A 17,581-nucleotide genomic window follows, 5' to 3' on the forward strand; every position below is an offset into this window, starting at 1 on the left:
GTCACTGATGGGGCTAGAGATATAGCTCAGTTGGTAGAGTGCCTACCTAGCATTCACAAGGCCCTGGGTTCAGTCCCTAGTACCACCACCACCAAAAAAAAAAAGTCACTGATGGGACCCGTACATTTTGCCAACACTTTGGGAAAGCAATTTGGAAATAAAATATACAAACTTTCCAAACTAGAAAATAGAAATCTCTAGCAATTTATCCATAAAAGCAAAAGTTTATAGAGGTGTGTACACAGATATTTATTATAACATTATATGTAATAGAAAAAAAATAAGTCTACAAAAAAAACAGTTTTATGATTCAGCCTTATCAAAAAAGAAAACCAAATACCCCTCAAGGAGGAATAGTTTAATAAACAAGTATATGTCTTCCTCCCAACCCTCAACCCCAGTACTAGGAACTGAACTCAGAGGTCCTCTACGACTGAGCCACACACGCATCCCTTTTTTTTTTTTTTTTAATTTTTTATTGTGGGTTGTTCAAAACATTACAAATTTCTTGACATATCATATTCCACACTGTGATTCAAGTGGGTTATGAACTCCCACCCACGCATCTCTTTTTATTTTATTTGTGACAGGGTCTAGCTAAGTTGCCCAGGATGGCCTCAAACTTGCAATCCTCCTGTTTCAGCCTCCCAAATCACTGAGATTATAGGTGTGTGCCACTGCATCTGCATAAGAGGCCACAATGTTACGTCCTTATTATGGAATATCATATGACTGCCAAAAAGAATGGTAGATTTATATGTATGAATTTTTAAATATAGAAGTCATATATTGTTAACTGAAGAGCAAGTTACAGAATAGTGTGTCTGCATGATGGAATTTTTTACTTAGAAGAAAAAGAATGAAGGGGAAGAGAGAAATCATATGTAGTTGTATACATGTCAGTTTTGGATTTGGCTAGACAAAGCACAAAGTAGGGGCAGTAAACATGAGTGGACAGAGAGCAGTGTACTTAAAAAGGGTGGAAGAGACTTAATTCTACTTTAGACATTTTTATTATTATTTGAGCTACTAGGAGGAACATTCTTACTCTTTTAATTCAAATAGCTGCTTTTTAAAAATCACTAATAAACTTGGAACAAAATAGTCATTGGTGACTTTGGCCAAAGTAGTTTCAACAGCATTATGAGAGCCAAATCAAGTGTGCAATGAATTGAGAGATGAAGGGGAAACAGGGAGAGAGGACAGTAGTTTTTCCAAAATCTTGTTGTTAAAGGAAAAAGAGCAAATTCTTTGGCTGGAAAGGAATTTGGGAGTTGACTTGGTTAAGGATGATTGCTTACTTTGTTTTTCCAAGTTTAAGAGGAACATGATCATCTTTATAACCTGAAGTGAGTGATCCAATAAAGAAGGGGCAAAGAAAAGTGAATCAGAGATTTCACCGAGGATCTGGAGTTTAGCAAATGGATTAGCCTTGGACAAGAGAAGGAAGAGAGAGAGGAGGGAGAGTGGGGAGGACCACCACGTCTGGAGGAGAGGAGAATGAGTGAGGCTATAAGAAGTTGCTTAACCTTTAACTTTTTCCTTCCTCCCACATTTTCACAGACTCCTTCCAGTGGCATTGGGAGGGACCTTGGCAATGATTCAGCATGATCATAGGTTTTTGTAAAATTTACAAAAGTATGGGATTTTTGTATTTATTTTCTTTAAAATGGACTTTTCCCTGATTGCACATGCTTAGGCACTACAAAACCTAAATCTTCCCTGATAACTTAAATTGGGTTTAGGGGGAAGAAATAGTGAAAGAAAGATTTGATGGTCTTAATAAACAGAAACTAAGCCAATCTGTTGAGAGTGAAATAAAAAACAATGTGGTGTGAGGTTCAGGAAGGTGATGAAGGTTTGGAAGAGCTACTGCTAAGAACAGAAGAGGGAGCTGACAAAGGACGTGTTACAGGATCCCCTAACATCAAAGAGAGAGCTTCTGCTTACCATAAATCTGGTGGATACTATGAAGAATGGCCTTCTTGCCTCTAATTTTCCATCTTTGAATGGTAATAATACTTGTTTCTGGTTACAGCATGAGAGTAAGATGTGGATGCCTAAGAAGGATTCATTATAATTTGAAAATAAGTATTACTTATTTCTGCTAATATTTTTCTTATTTCAACATCAACCATATGAACCCCTATAATGATTATCAAAATATTAATAATAAATAAAAACACTGCACATCAAAGTTCTCAAGTTAGCCCCCAAACAGAATGAAAGAACATGTACAGGTAGAGGGTTGCCTGGAATAGGGAATCAATGTCAGAGCAAAGGAAAAAAAAAAAGGTGTCTGTGCAAGGAAGAGGATAACGACAGAGTTAGACTATTGATTACATATAGAAGGGAAATCTAATAAGTAATTATATTAAAGATAATAGAATCTGGGTTTCTAAGTACTGGAGAAGGGAGTTACAAATATAAGAGAGAGAGATTGGTGCCAAGATCAGTGAAAATGGTGGAGTAGGGAATTCTAGGTCTTCCTCCTCAGAACACACACACACACACACCAAAAAAAAGATAAGAAGTGTCAAAATCAACTTTATTGAAACTCTAGCAAATAGACAGCAAAGTAACCACATAATCAAGAGAATGAACATGGTAGGAGAGGTTTTGTCATGTTTTAACATACCCTAGTCCAATCCCCTGCCTGGTATAGCAGTGATCTAGAACATACTAGCCCATTTTCACATTGTAGGTTCCAAGTTTGGGAGTGATAAAAGGGAACCTTGTTACTAAGGAAATGTGTTTGCATATTTTGACCTGTTTAGGGCTCCCTGAAGAATTGATATAGGGGACTTACCTTTGTTTTATCTAACTTAGAATTCTTGCAAGGTAGAAAGTGGCTATGTAGTGGAGGTTCTTCAAAAATACTGAAAGGCAAATGAACAAACCTGTGCTTCCTAAGGTAAAAGATAACAGTTTATGTAAATAATGGAAATGTTGAAATTCTAGGAGTAAAGCGTGGGGAATGAGGGCTTTGAAAAGCTCCTGTATATACAGGGGATTCAAGAAGCCTATATGCATATCCAGGGCAAGACAAATCCTCAGAAAATATCTGAAAAGACCATAAGCTTTCACCTCTGGTTGATCTTTAGACTTGCCACAACCAGAAAGTGAAGGCTAAGACAGAATTATAAATGGTCTGGCTAAGCACTGAAGCACTGGCCCCAATACAGAGTCAATTTGCAGAGACCTGAGAGTTTTGTTTTATTTTGTTGGCTAGGAATTGAAGAAAACCCCTGGTAAACCCTGGTAAACCACTAGCTGACCACAAAGCTAAAAGAATAGTGTTCAGAGACTATACAATACAAAGAATACAATCCATACAAAAAATAGCTGATATATGTATATATATATATTATATATAGTTTATAAATATATTAAAAATAATAGAAACCAAGCGCGCGCAGCTCTCTCTCTCTCTCTGTCTCTCTCTCTCTGTCTCTCTCTCTCTCTCTCTCTATATATATATATATATATATATATATATATATATCCTATCTCCATCCACCAAGCAAATGTGTTAGTTCTTGCTACTGAGAAGCAATCACTAAGATAGGATTTGATGTGTAAGAGTTTTATTTGGACAGTTCAATAGCCTCTGATGATTCTCACCTCATGGTAGTCACACCTCTGTGAAATCCCTTGCCACACTGAATAAGGTTGACCTATTGAAGCAACCACACAGAGTGTGAATAGACAATTAAATAATTAAATAAATAGTGGTGTTTGCTTTCTTCTCCTGGAACACTCACCATAGGGGAAAAATTAGCTATCATGTCAGGAAAACACTAAAGAAACCCAAGACTAGACAAATCTTAATGGGATAGGTTCCAATCCACCTCTTTGCTGAAATCAGTGTATGTTCACATCTATAAGGTGCAGATCTGCCTGGGTCCTGCAGGTTACTAGATGCAGCCTTGTCCCTGTGGGGGAAGTAAGCTTTATGTGCTGGATGGGGAGGTGATGAGGTGCACAGTTTTCCTTATCTGTCAGTTTCATTTATCTCTCTCTCTCCTTGGGTGAGTGTGAGAGCACTTCCTGTCCCAGGAATAAACCACAGAAAATCAAGGGTGTTATAATGCTACCTGGAGTTTTGGAAAATTTGCCACCTGATCTCCAAACTCACCCCACCAAACACAAGGGAGCCAATAAGTAGGAAAGAAAAATGAATGATTTATATGAGTATTCTTTACAAACAGGTAGAAGATTAAAGGGGAAGATATCGTTTTTTAAAAATACTGCTTAGTTGTCAATGGACCTTTATTTTATTTATTTATAAAATAAATACCGTACTGAGAATCTAACCCAGTGCCTTATACATGCTAGGCAAGTGCTCTACCACTGAGCCCCAGCCCCAAAGATATCGTGTTTACATCATTCAACTTCAGAAAATTTTCACCTTATTTACACCTGAGTTACATAAACAGAAGTACTGACAAATGAAATATGTTAAAGAACATGTTTAAATCAAATCATTGCTATAAATAGTACATACCAACCAGTATACTAGTATGAGTAAACATAATCCTTTTTCATTATTTTGGTAGTTCCCAACTAGAGAGCTGAAACTGATTCATGTATTTGCAGTGTTTATATGATTTCACAATATTCAAAAATACAAGTATGTTCCCTGCATTCTCCAAATGTTAATTGAGTATTCATTATGTACTGCCCACAGGCTTACATAATGAGGTGTGAGCCCAGGAGACTGAGGCAAGAAGGATCACAGTTCAAGATAAGTCTAAGGAACTTAGTGAGGTCCTATCTCAAAAATAAAAAATAAAAAAGATTGGGGATGTATTTCAGTAATAAAGCACCTCTTAGTCCTGTGGATTCAATCCCCAATACCAAAAAAGAGTACACAAAGATGAGGGAGGAGTCTTTGCCATGAGGGTTAGGAAAATGAATAGTATCATATTTCTCTATCTCATTAAAATGATATCTGTTCTGTTTAATTTCCAGAAAGATTTGATGCAGTTCACCAAACACCTTTATGTACTTTATTTGTATTCATTGTTCCATTTAATATAAATGAGTTCCTTGTAAGGAAATTGTTATATTCATTCACATTTTCTAGAGGACAAAATTGAGTGTCAATAACTTGTCAATAACTTGTCAATTGAGTGTCAATAACTTGTCAAAATTGAGTGTCAATAACCTAGTATGCTGCTAAATCAAAAAACACTCTTATCTATCCTAAGGGGATGCCTCAAAATTTCATCAAGTTGTCTTGCCCAAATTAGGGGTATAACTCAGTAATAGAGTATTTGTCTAGCATGCACCAGGCCCTGGGTTCAATCCCCAGCATTTTTTCCCCAAAGGTTCTCTCTGACCTAGACTTTTTTGTCTGTCTATTATTTTATGTCCTGTCATGTTAGACAGCTCTGTTGCACTAAAGTTATATCTAATATGATTTTGGGTAGAGTTTCCATTATTTTTAACTATTTTTACATTGAACAAATATAATGAAATTATATGTCAAATACCTATGGATATCCCATCCAGCTTAGAATAAATTTTTTTTAAAAATATCAATAGTGCTGGAGATGTAGTTCACCTGTTGAGCACTTGCCTAGAATATGCAAGGCCCTGGATTCAATCCTCAGGCCCACAAAAAAATAAAATTTAAAATTTAAAAATATCAACAGAAAGAAAAGAAGAATCTCTATGGAGTGCTCCATGTGGTGAAGAACTGAGACCTCCTACTAATAGCCAAATCAGCCATCTTGCAAGTAAATCTTCCAGGCACAAATGATTCCAAGACAATGAAGCTGCTCCTGAATTCCAAACTGTGAAATAATAAACATTTATTTTGTTTTAAACCACTACATTTTGGTGATGATTGCTATTCAGTGATAGGTAACTAATTATAAAGTAGGAAGCAAAGAAAGAAGGATTCTTCAGACTGAGATGTAGCTAAGTGCTAGAATACTTGGCTAGCATTCACAAGGCCCTGGGTTCAATCCCCAGCACTGAAAAAAATATATATACAGGGAAAGATTGAGTTAGAAGTGTCTTGTACTGCAGCATAGATCCAAGAATGTATTTAACCTGTGGATAGGGAATTCTTAAGCCAGAGTTGCCCACTGGAGGATTTCTGTGTCTTAACCAGAAAGGCCTGCATTAGTACCAGTGCTGTGTTCAACCATTGTCTGAGAGCAACTCTTGTAAACCTGGTGAATGGGGTAGAAGATTCAGGAGGCAGAGTTGGGACTGCCTATCTATTATGCTCAACAGGAGATCTGAGTGACACATGTCATAGCCACTATAAGAGGCCTAGGAGCAGTGACAGCAACGAGTACAGCTAATGTGGAGATCTTAGCTACTAAATAACTTTTCCTGTAAAAGTAACCAGAGGTTTCAGAGAGGTTGATCCCACATCTTGGTCAAGGAAAGTATAAGAATAGTCTGGAACACCTTGTTGCAATAGAACAAGAAAGGGCTCAAGGAACCATGGGAACATGTTAAAAGGATGTAAATACCAGCTTGAAAAGGCTTCCACTGGCTGACTCATTTAATAAATCTAGCACCAAAATGAAAAAAAGGCAGTAAATGATTATAATTCATTGTGTAAAATAATTATAGTCCAAACATACATACATACATAAATTCATCAAAATTCTATGAGGAATGGGGAAAAGAGTATGTTTACAGTAGAGATGTCTGACAGATACCACCATAATCAAAGGAATCAGAGTGAACATCATTTGTAGTTGGACAAATTGAAATCATGTGTTGCCTGATATGATATCTCTTCTATGATTATTTTCATCACTGTGATCAAAATACATGACAAGATCAACTTAGGGAAGAAAACTTTTTTTGCCTAATGGTTTTAGAGGTCTCAGTCCACAGTTGACCAAATCCATTGCTCTGGGTCCCAGATGAGGAAGAACATCTTGGCAGAAAAGTATGGTGTGGGGGCAAGCTGCTCAGCTCATGGTAGCCAGGAAAACAAGTGGGGCTGGTAGCCAGGGACAAAATACAATCCCCGAGGGCATGCCCCTAGTGATCTACTTTCTCCAGCCATGCCTCACCTGCCTACAGTTACCATCCAATAACCCATTCAAATTATTAATTCATCAAATTGATTAATCCACTGATTAGATGTCAGCTCTCATAATCTAATCATTTCATCTCCAAACGTTTCTATATTGACACATGAGCTTTTGGGATGATACATTCAAACCATAACAATGATATGCTCCCAAAGATGTATAAACTCAATCTAAGCATAAGGAAATATCAGTTAACCCCAAATTAAGGAACAAGTTGCAAGATAACTGGTGGTTCTCTTAAAAAATATCAATGTCATGAAAACCAAGGAAAGACTGGGGAATTATACCAGCTAAAGAGTAAACAGACATGACAATTTAATACAATGTATGATTGTGAACTGGATCCTGTTGTTGAAACTCTTGATAAAACTTAAGTTGGGCCAGGTGCAGTGGCACACACCTGTAATCCCAGTGACTCAGGAGGCTGAGACAGGAGGATCACAGATTCAAAGCTGGCCTCAGCAACTTAGTCAGGCCCTAAGCAATTTAGCAAGACTCTGTCTCAAAATAAAAAAATAAAAATGCTGAATGGAGATGTGGCTCAGTGGTTGAGTGCTCCTGGGTTCAATTCCTGATACCAAAAAAAAAAAAAAAAAAATTAGAATCAGAGAATTAGATAATAGTCTTGTCTCAGTTTTAATTTTTTAATTTTGATGGTTGCTTTGTGATGATACAGAAAAGAGTGCTATTTATAGGAAATAACATCAAAAAGTACTTGAGCATGATAGCGTCCAGTCCCCATTCTCAAGTTGTTGAGGACAAAATGTTCTTTGTACTGTACTTAACTTCTTTTTTTAAACTTTGTGTTTTGAAATAAAAAAGAAATAAAAGTACTTATGCTATTTGAAAGATAAACATGTTATACGTATAAGGTTTTATTATTTAAATCCAGAGAGCTCTTTAACTTTTTAACTTGGTGAATAACTGCCCCCTTTCTTTTCTCCCCATCCAAGATTGCTGCAATTCATTCACAAGACTGACTAGAACCTCAGCATTTAAATACCTAATCTCTTTCTTTCATCTTTGGCACCAATGAACTGGATTTCCCCACTTATGAGTCACCTGATAACAAATTTCCCAGCTTAAATAGGTTTAAAGTTGCACTATTAGTAAAGCAACATTGTGAACTGTGCCTCAAATTCAGGATTTATGGCAACAATGTGTTTTAGCCTCATATTCTTTCTCAACATACACATTTTTCTTTCATGCTGTAAAAAACTTTTTCTGATGTTAAAAAGTTTCCAAGCAGTTATACCATGACAGACCCTTTCCACTTCTTACTCCCAGAAAAATCACCCAGTTTGATGCATTTTTAAGCCTTGATCCATATTGCAAAACACTGAATTCTTTCAATTTTCCCAAAAAATTAAATGAAAGAAATAGACCATTGCTGTTTTAGAAGCACATATCCAAATAAATAAATAAAATGTGGTCCTGAGTTCTGTCCACCCCCACCATCCAAGAGCTCCTGCTCCTTGCCATTTCTGAGAGTGAAGATGGAGATGAATATTATAGTTGGGGAAAGAGAAATTATTTTTTCTTTTCTATTGTCAGAATCTATTCCATTTGGAGACATATAAGCCCAATTTTTTTTCCCTTGGAGATTAAAAAGAAAAAAAAATGAATCCCAGCAAAAATTGACATTACGTGGAAATGTTACAACAGATTCCCTGGACAAGTGGTCTTTAATGGCTAGGAAAGAGGTAGGAGATTTTCCACACACACATGCAAACACACTCACATCCCCTAACTTTCAGCAATATCTGAAGAAATTTTAAGTGGGTTAGTGGCATGAAAATGACTAAAGCCATTTTGGAAACAGTGCAGAGTTTCCTTTAAAAACTAAAAATAGAACTACCATATGATCTACTTCTGGGTATATATCTGAAGGAAATAAAGTCAGCATACAAAAGAGACACCTGCATACACATGTTTATTGTGTCACTACTCACAATACCCAAATATGAGTCAGTCTAGGAATTCATCAACAGATGAATGGATTAAAACAAAATGTGGTATACACAATCGAGTATCATTCAGCCATAAAGAATGAGATCCGGGCTGGGCATGTGGCTCAAGCGGTAGCGCGCTTGCCTGGCATGAGTGGGGCGCGCTGGGTTCGATCCTCAGCACCCACATAAAAAAATAAATAAATAAAGATGTTGTGTCCACCGAAAACTAAAAGAAAAAAAATGAGATCCTGTCATTTGCAGGAAAATGGATGGAAATGGAGACCATCAAGCTACAGAAAATAAGTCTGACACAAAAAGACAACTATCCCATGTTTTCTCTCATATGTGGAAACTGAAAAAAAAAAAAAAGAAGAAGAAAGAAAAAAAGAAACCTGAAAGCCTGAAAGTAAAAAAGGGGCTATTAGGGACAGGGAAGGAACTGTGGGAGAAGGGAGGATGAGAGAAGGTAGAATGGAGAGTGGACATGATCAGTGCACCATATATGCATATATGGAAACATCACAGTAAAACCCATTATGCTGCAGTCTGGCTGGGCACAAATCACGAGCCACTGAAGCAGGAACAAACTTTATTTCTGAACTCCACCAGCACACTCCACACATGCTCCCGGGAACTCTCCAGAACGCCACCCACACGGCTTCTCCAGGAACCACCAACCGGAAATCCCTCCTCCGGCACTTCCCCAACCAATGCGAACTCTCCAGGAATCCCCACGAGAACTCCAAAGTAGCGGGCCGAGGTGGACAGTAAAGGTCTAATATACAATTGATTCAATCCAGCATCATCTTAATGGCTCACCTCTCAACCAATACTATTGGCAAAATGCCAGGGGCCATTCCGACTAGGCTGTGGCTCTCAGCACCATTAATTTATGCAAATAATACATGTCAATGAAAATAAATTAGAGGGCTGGGGATATATCTCAGATGGTAGAGTGCTTGCCTCACATGCACAAGGCCCTGGGTTCAATTCCTAGCACCACCAAAAAAAAATTAAATTATATTAATTAACTAAAAATATGTACTCTGTACACATAAGCAATCAAATACATATTTATAAAGAAATAAAAGAATCTAAAAATCCATTTGTTAATTACTAAAGTATTAAACATAAAAATGTAACTTTTACCCCCAAAATAAAATTTTCTTTAAAGAAAAGACTACACTCAGAAGTGCAAAATGCTACTGGCTACTTGTTAATGGAAAGCAGGGACGTTGCTAAATATCCTGCTTCCCATAATAAGGAATGCTTAGGAACCAAGTTGAGAAAACCTGTCCATCAGGGTACAGCTACAGAGAAGAAGGTGTGACAGGAAAAAACAGACACAAACACAAGAACACAATACATTCTCCTCTACATAGACATACACACACTGGAGATTGAACCCAGGGTCTCCCCCATGCTAAGTAAGCACTGTATCACTGAGCTATGCCCACAGCCTTTCTTTGTTTTTATTTTGAGACGGAGTCTTGCCAAGTTGCTCAAACTGGCATCAATCTTACAAACTTCCTGCCTCAGTCTCCCAAGTCACTGGGATGGCTTATAGATGTATGCCACCATGCCCAGCCATTTTGAATTTTCCTATTAATATATTTTTATCAGTTTATTCACCAGCACTGAACACTTACTATGTGTGAATGCTGAGGACACAGAGATGGATGAACCCATTTCTTCCCTGAAGGAGTTATGAGTTTTTAGTGGTAGAAGTATATATAAATGAAGAATTCTAATACAAAGGGAAAGAAGTGAAAGGTAAGAAAAAGGTTTACTTTGAACCTTCTCTATGCCATCATTTCTTCTTGTCTCTAGTAATCCTCATATCAGCTCTCTCCGGTAAATGTTGTTGCATTTCACAAAAGAAGAAATTACAAGATTAACAACAAAAGTTAACAAACATATATTAGGCAGTTCTCAGTGCTTCATATGTGTATGTGTGTATGTATGTGCACGTGTGTGTGTGTATATCTCCTCGCAAGTATGCTATGAAGTGGACACTTAATTGTCATCCCCATTTTACCTGTTGTGGATGCTGAGAAGCCAAGAGCTTATGTAACTTGTGTAAGGTCTCACAATCAGTCATCTGGCTCCAGAATCTATGCTTTTCACAATTCTCATGAATACCTCTTACATTTCACCCCAAGATGAAAATGTTAGTTCTGGGCCTTAAATCTGGAGTGTAACTGGAAACCCAATGCCCTTGTCTAATACACAATATTGCATGTTCTTCTCTAGAGAAGCATTCGTGGTCCTACGGGCTCACCGATGTCTAACTTTGCCTGAGGAAGCCAAAGTAGACTTCACGTTGGTCGTGGCATCTGAGCTCATATTTGAAGTCTGAGAAGAGGTACTCCAGGAGGAAAGTCAGAAAAAGGGCTTGTGTGGACAAGAAGATCTGAAAGAGAACAAAATGGAGTCTAAGCTCTATGGGGCGAGAAGACTAAAGAAAACCCAGATAGTTAAGTAGGAGCCATATTAAGCACAAACTTTGTCTTCTTGGCAAAAGGGATTATTAAAAGTATATAAGCAGTTTTGAGCCGTACTTTGCAATCTACAACAAATCTCTTCCATTTTCTTCTGTCCCTGCTCCTCTTACTCTTTTTTGCTAAGTCTTTTCCTTTATTATTTTTTCTTTTTAAAAAACATTTATTTTTTAGTTGTTGGTGGACACAATACCTTTATTTTATTTTTATGTGGTGCTGAGGATCGAACCCAGTGCCTCACACATGCTAGTCAAGTTCTCTCCCTCTGAGCCACAACCCCAGCCCATCTTTTTCTTTTTTTGTTGCAGGATCTCACTATATTGTCCAGGCTGATTCCAAACTCCTGGTCTCAAATCCTCCCACCCCAGCCTCCTGAGTAGCTATGACTATAAGTGCATGCCACCATGCCTGCGCTCTTGTTCTTTTTAACCTCATTTTACTTGGTTTAAATGTTTGTGGTAAGATCAAAGGAAAACTCTGGATTGCCTCCTCCCTAGCAATCCTTCCCATCCACTCCACCCCATTTGAGCCAGCTGACACCCAGGAGTTATTAATGATGACATAGTGCTATAGAAAAGCAGAAAGCAATGTGATGCAATTACACCCCAAATTACCTTTCTAGATTGATGTGGCTAGACACATTTTGAATGTGGCAGTGGTCCTATTAGTAATACTCATATTCTGCTTTATAGTTTACCAAGCTTTTTCTCATGAACTCTGTCGTTTGATCATCAAAACAAACCAGAGAGGTAGGTATTATCCCATTTCACAGATGTGGAAGCTTACAGAGGTGTATGAGTAAGTGAAAAGAATGAACACAAGACTCCAGACTTTAAGTCTCATCCTCAGTTGGCTTTCTTGACTTGCCTTCCTCCCTCTTTGAACAAAGTTTCTCTATGTGTGTCCATTTTCTCACATGTGTGGGATAGTAAAATCTAGACGACTTGATTTTGCCTTCCCTAGTCTTACGTACGATTTGCCTACTTTGGCTCCTATGCTTGATAATGCAACCTTATGATGTTTGTCCAAACACACCCTGTCCTTTCTAGTGACTCTAACTTCACAATGAATCAAGAATATATCTCTTTTTGTGGCCCATTATAGCTTCCATCCTATTGTGATCAGTCATCCTAGTCTTCCCAGAACTGAAAGGGGCAACTACTAATAAAGACTGGGACAGTTCTGGGCAAAACAGGATTTGGGATGCTATCTATCTCCTTCTTTTCCTGGCTGATCAGCCACTCTTAAGCTCCAACTTCTGATCACTTTTTCTGTCCTGTTTCAACTTACCTGTCTTTGTTTATGCTATTCCTTTGATTGGAAGTGCATACTTCTGCCTTCTTCTCTCAGCTTCTTTCTACCTTTTCTTCAAAACCATTTCTAAAGAGTAGGTGCTAATTTCTCTAGGAGACCTTCCTTGACTTAAGTGTCTGTCTTTCTTTATATCTATATCTATCTATCTATCTATACTTATATATTTTTTAAGTTTTTGATAGACCTTTATTTTATTCATTTATTTATATGCAGTGCTGAGAATCAAACCCAGTGCCTCACACATGTGAGGCAAGTGCCCTACCACTGAGCCACAATGCCAGCCCAGGTGTCCTTTCTTTGTGATTCTACCTTATCCCATCAGACCTTTGTCCTAGCATTGGATTTCACTGTGTTTAAAGCATTTTTCCACTTTAGATATGATATGGACTGAATGTGCCTCCATCATTCATATGTTGAAATCGGAACATCCAATGTGATGGTATTAGGAAGAGCATTTTGCAGTAGGTAAATAGATCCTTAGGAGCAGACCCCTTACCAAGGGGATTAGTGCCCTTATAAGAAGAGGCATGAGAAAGATTATTTTTCTCTCTACCATGCAAGAATACAGTGAGAGGACAGCCATCTGCAAACCAGAAATTGGGCCCTCACCAGATACCAGACCTGCCAGCTGCTTGAGCTTGGACTTTCTAGCCTCTATATTTGTGAGAAATAAATGTTTATTATTTAAGCTACCAGTCTATATGCAATTCAAATTGAGACAGGCTGTTTATTTCAGTATATGTTATGCTTCTTTGTAAAGAATCTCTTCTTCCCAGTCCCTGGTAGAATTCCTGGCACATAGTAGGCAGGTCATAAAGGTCTTTGAGCAGATCAAATAGTGCTAGGATTCTTCTCAATTCCCTTCCACAGACCTCTTGCCAGAGAGAATTTCCCTTATATCATCAGCAAGGTAGGAGACTCGAGAAATGAGCAGAGTTGAGATTTTTGGCCCTCCATGCTAAGGGGTATAAGCTTTCATGTTTCAGAAATGGAGAGATATTAGCAGGACAAAAAAAAAATCATCAGTGGCCTATTTCCTTGAACTCAAGAAGAGCCTGGGCAAGGGAAAAAAAATGTAGGTAACAAGCCTAGCAGGAATAAAAACAAAAATGTTACACTAAAGATCTTCTAGTCTGTCTAGAGTTCTCTATACCTTCCTCAGCATATGAGTTTACCTGAACCCACAGGTATACCTGGCTGGAGTGAGCAATGAAGAACAAAGTGAAGAACATTTTCTGACTTTAAAAAAAAAAAAAAAAACCTCAAAATAGTTAGACTGCAAGGGCACACATACAAGTAGGTACTATGTAAACAGCTCCTTGGCATGGTTATTCTCAAACTTGATTGTGCATCAGAATCACCTGCAGGGCTTAGTGCACAGATTGCTGAGTTCCATCCCCAGCACTTCTGATTCAGTTAGCTTGAGGTATGGCCTAAAGATTTGCATTTCTAACAAGTTCCCAGATGGTGCTGCCAGTCTGGGGAGTGTACTTTGAGGGCTACCAATGTAGCACATCTCTCTTTCAATAGATAACATGCCTGTCCTTTTACCAAGAAGATCAAGGTCTCCTGTGACTCAGGACTTAGCTCCTTCCGGGCTCTTTCTTGTCCCTCTTCCTTAACTCACTCTCCTTTCCACTTTCTTAGATCTGCACTCTAGCATGGTGGAGGGGAACCAAGGGAAGACAAATACTCATCTTTCCTCATCAGAGCTACTCCTTAATGCTGACTCTATGTCTCTCTTTTCTTGAACACTTTTAAAATTGTTTCAATTTACTAATTTCATTTTTTATCTTCTTGTAATCTCCATCCCCTGTCTATCACTCCACTTATCATGAAGATTTCTTGTAGCTCCATCATCAGATCCAGTCATTGTTAAATTTATAATATGACACAGATCTCATATTGTTGACCACCTGTCCTCCCGTTTGTGAGAAAAGTTCTGGGTTTAGAACATTTTCCACATGTCCTCTTTATTAACTAATTTTATTTCTCCTTATTAATACTACTTTTGTTCTTGTAATATATCCAGTTAGTACTTATTCAATAGAGATTAGTGCCCTTGGCTAATAGAATAATACCTCATTTGGTTCAGGTACCCATTGGCAATGTGCCTAGGAAAGGTAAGCCCCTTCCTAGACCCAGGGAATTGATTGATTTAAACCAACACAGTAATCCTGTTCCCACTGCCAATGATTAGTTTGATGATAAGTCTGTGACTCTGTTCTGGCCAATGAGAAATAGAAGAAGACTGCTGGGAGATTCCTGGGGATGTTTTTTCCCCCTTTAGAAAAAAAAGAAACCACAAGTAGACCTTGCCTTTCCTGCCTTTGACTACATTTTTTTGTGAGGATGTGATGTTTGGAGCTGTGGCCGTCATTTTGTTACAGTGAAAATTTACTTCAGGGGACAAAAAGCAACACATTGAGGATGCCAGAGCCAAAAGTTTGAAAACACCTTGGTTAACACCACTTAGTAACTAACTTATTAACCAGAATTCTTGCTATATGAAATAATAAACTCTTATTTATTTATTTAGAGCAGTGCTTCTCAAATTTTAATGTGCATATGAGTCACCTGGGGGGTCTCATTAAAATGTATGTTCTAGGCCTGGAGGCCTGTGACAGAGGCTTAAGTAGAAGGATAACTTAAGCCTAGGAGTTGGAGAGCAGCCTAGGCAACACAGTGAGACTCTATCTCAGGAAAGAAAGAGAAAAAGCATGAGAGGGAGAGAGGGATATGGATGGAGAAAGAGAGAGAGAGAGACAGGAAGAAAGGAAGAAAGAGAAAGAGAGAAGGCACACTGAGATTCTGCATTTCTATCAAACTCCCAAGTGGTGTTCATGTTGGTCAGGGATTCTGTTATTTGCAGGTTTATACATCCTGATAAATACCTCTAACATCTACAGGCTACTGAATATCTTCTTTAAAATGCAATTGCCAGCCGGGCATAGTGGTGTATACCTATAATCCCAGCACCTTTGGAGGCTGAGACAGGAAGATCACAAGTTCAAGACCAGACTCAGCAAATTAGTGAGGCCCTAAGCAATTTAGTGGGTCCTTGTCTCAAAATAAAAAAATAAAAATGTCAGGGGAGATTGTTCAGTAGTAAAACACCTCTGGGTTCAATCCCCAGGACCAAAATAAAATAGAATGCAATTGCCAGTCCTTTTCATTTACACCACCAACAGCAAATCTTAAAGCCTGATGTTAAAAAAAAAAAAAAGATTAAAAAGTTTGAAGCACACAAATATCCAGGATATTTTGTAGCCTGGGTATATATTACATAGAGATTAGTAGTGGTTGTTATTTTTGTTTCATTGGAGATAGCCGTGAGAGGTTGGGAAACTAATTTTCTTTTTCTCCTTTTGCTTAGGTAGACTCTAGAAAAACATTTCTCTTACTAGTTTCATGTAGAGAAACTTTTAATTTCTCCTTGCTCTTTTTTTTTTAACACAGTGGAGTTAAAAATAGCATGCATGTATTTATTTTGTGCCAATTTCCCTTAGGATGTCTGCAGATGTTGACAGATACTTCAAAGTCAAAAAAGGAACCTCAAATTTTTGCATTGGAGTGGGTGGAGAATGGAAGGCCCTTGATCCCTCTTAACTAATTTGGTTGGATATCACCATTATTATTTTCTCTGCTAAGAATTTCTTTTCTTAAAAAAAAAAAGAATTTCTTTCCTAATAAGAATACGAATACCTGCATTCTAATGGAAATGTTTTATCTATAGTGAACTCATAGGCTTTAACTCCTTCACTACTAAAATGTGTACTTCTCTGACAAAGAGGCCATTTAACAGGATACATTTGACATAAGAATAGATTGAACTGGCATGAAAAAAGAAACTTACATTCATTGGGAACTAAGGAAGGGTTTCAAGTCATTGGATTGTATGTTACTACTAACTCTTGATTATTGATGTCAGTACAGTAAATTCATTTATTGCTTCATTAAAAATACTAAATGAGCACCTGTCTGTACATAGCACTTAGGTAATAAGGGTGAATACTAAAAAATTAGAACCCAAAATCAGTTACATTTAAAAGAAGTGCAGTATCATTGGACATGCACAAGAAAACCAACTGGTGATGAAAAACAACATGAGATTTTGAGAACAGTGTGCCAAGTAAGTGCTAGGAGTTCAACAGTGTCACCTCCCCCGGTTTATGATGGCAAGAAGCAGATAAGATTCCCTTCCAATAGGTTAGGACAGGAAGAGGGACTCCAATGATCACAGACTGAAAAGGTGGCAAAACAGAAGAAGAACCTATTCAAGAAAACCTAAAAGCAAAAGCATATTCATGGATCAGTGAGTAGGTCAATCTGACTGGAGCAGAGATTTCAGATGGGGAAAAGTAAGGACATCATATCTTAATAGCATTACAAAATATCTTAGATTTCATCAACAAGTTCCAGGGAAGAAATGGAGATTAGAGAGTCAGTTTGATTGATCAATGTCTAGTAAAGTTGAAAATGCACATGTCATATGTTCTGGCCAGTGCCTTGGCAGGAAACACAATGCACTCTCACCCTGGGTAACTGAGGACAACTCAGTAAGGACTATTTACAAAAGTGTAGGTGGGGCTAGTAGCCATTTTATTTATTTATGTTCATTTATTTCAAGCTGGGGATTGAACCCAGGGCCTTGCACACACTAGGAAGGTTCTTTAACCACTGAGCTACACCCTCACCCCCTGAGTGGACACTTCAAAAAAAAAAAAAAGAAAGAAAGAAAGAA

The sequence above is a fragment of the Marmota monax genome, unplaced genomic scaffold, assembly GCF_021218885.2.
Source record: "Marmota monax isolate L192 unplaced genomic scaffold, Marmota_monax_Labrador192_F-V1.1 WCK01_AAM20220418_F8-fsc00012, whole genome shotgun sequence".
Lineage (NCBI taxonomy): Eukaryota > Metazoa > Chordata > Mammalia > Rodentia > Sciuridae > Marmota > Marmota monax.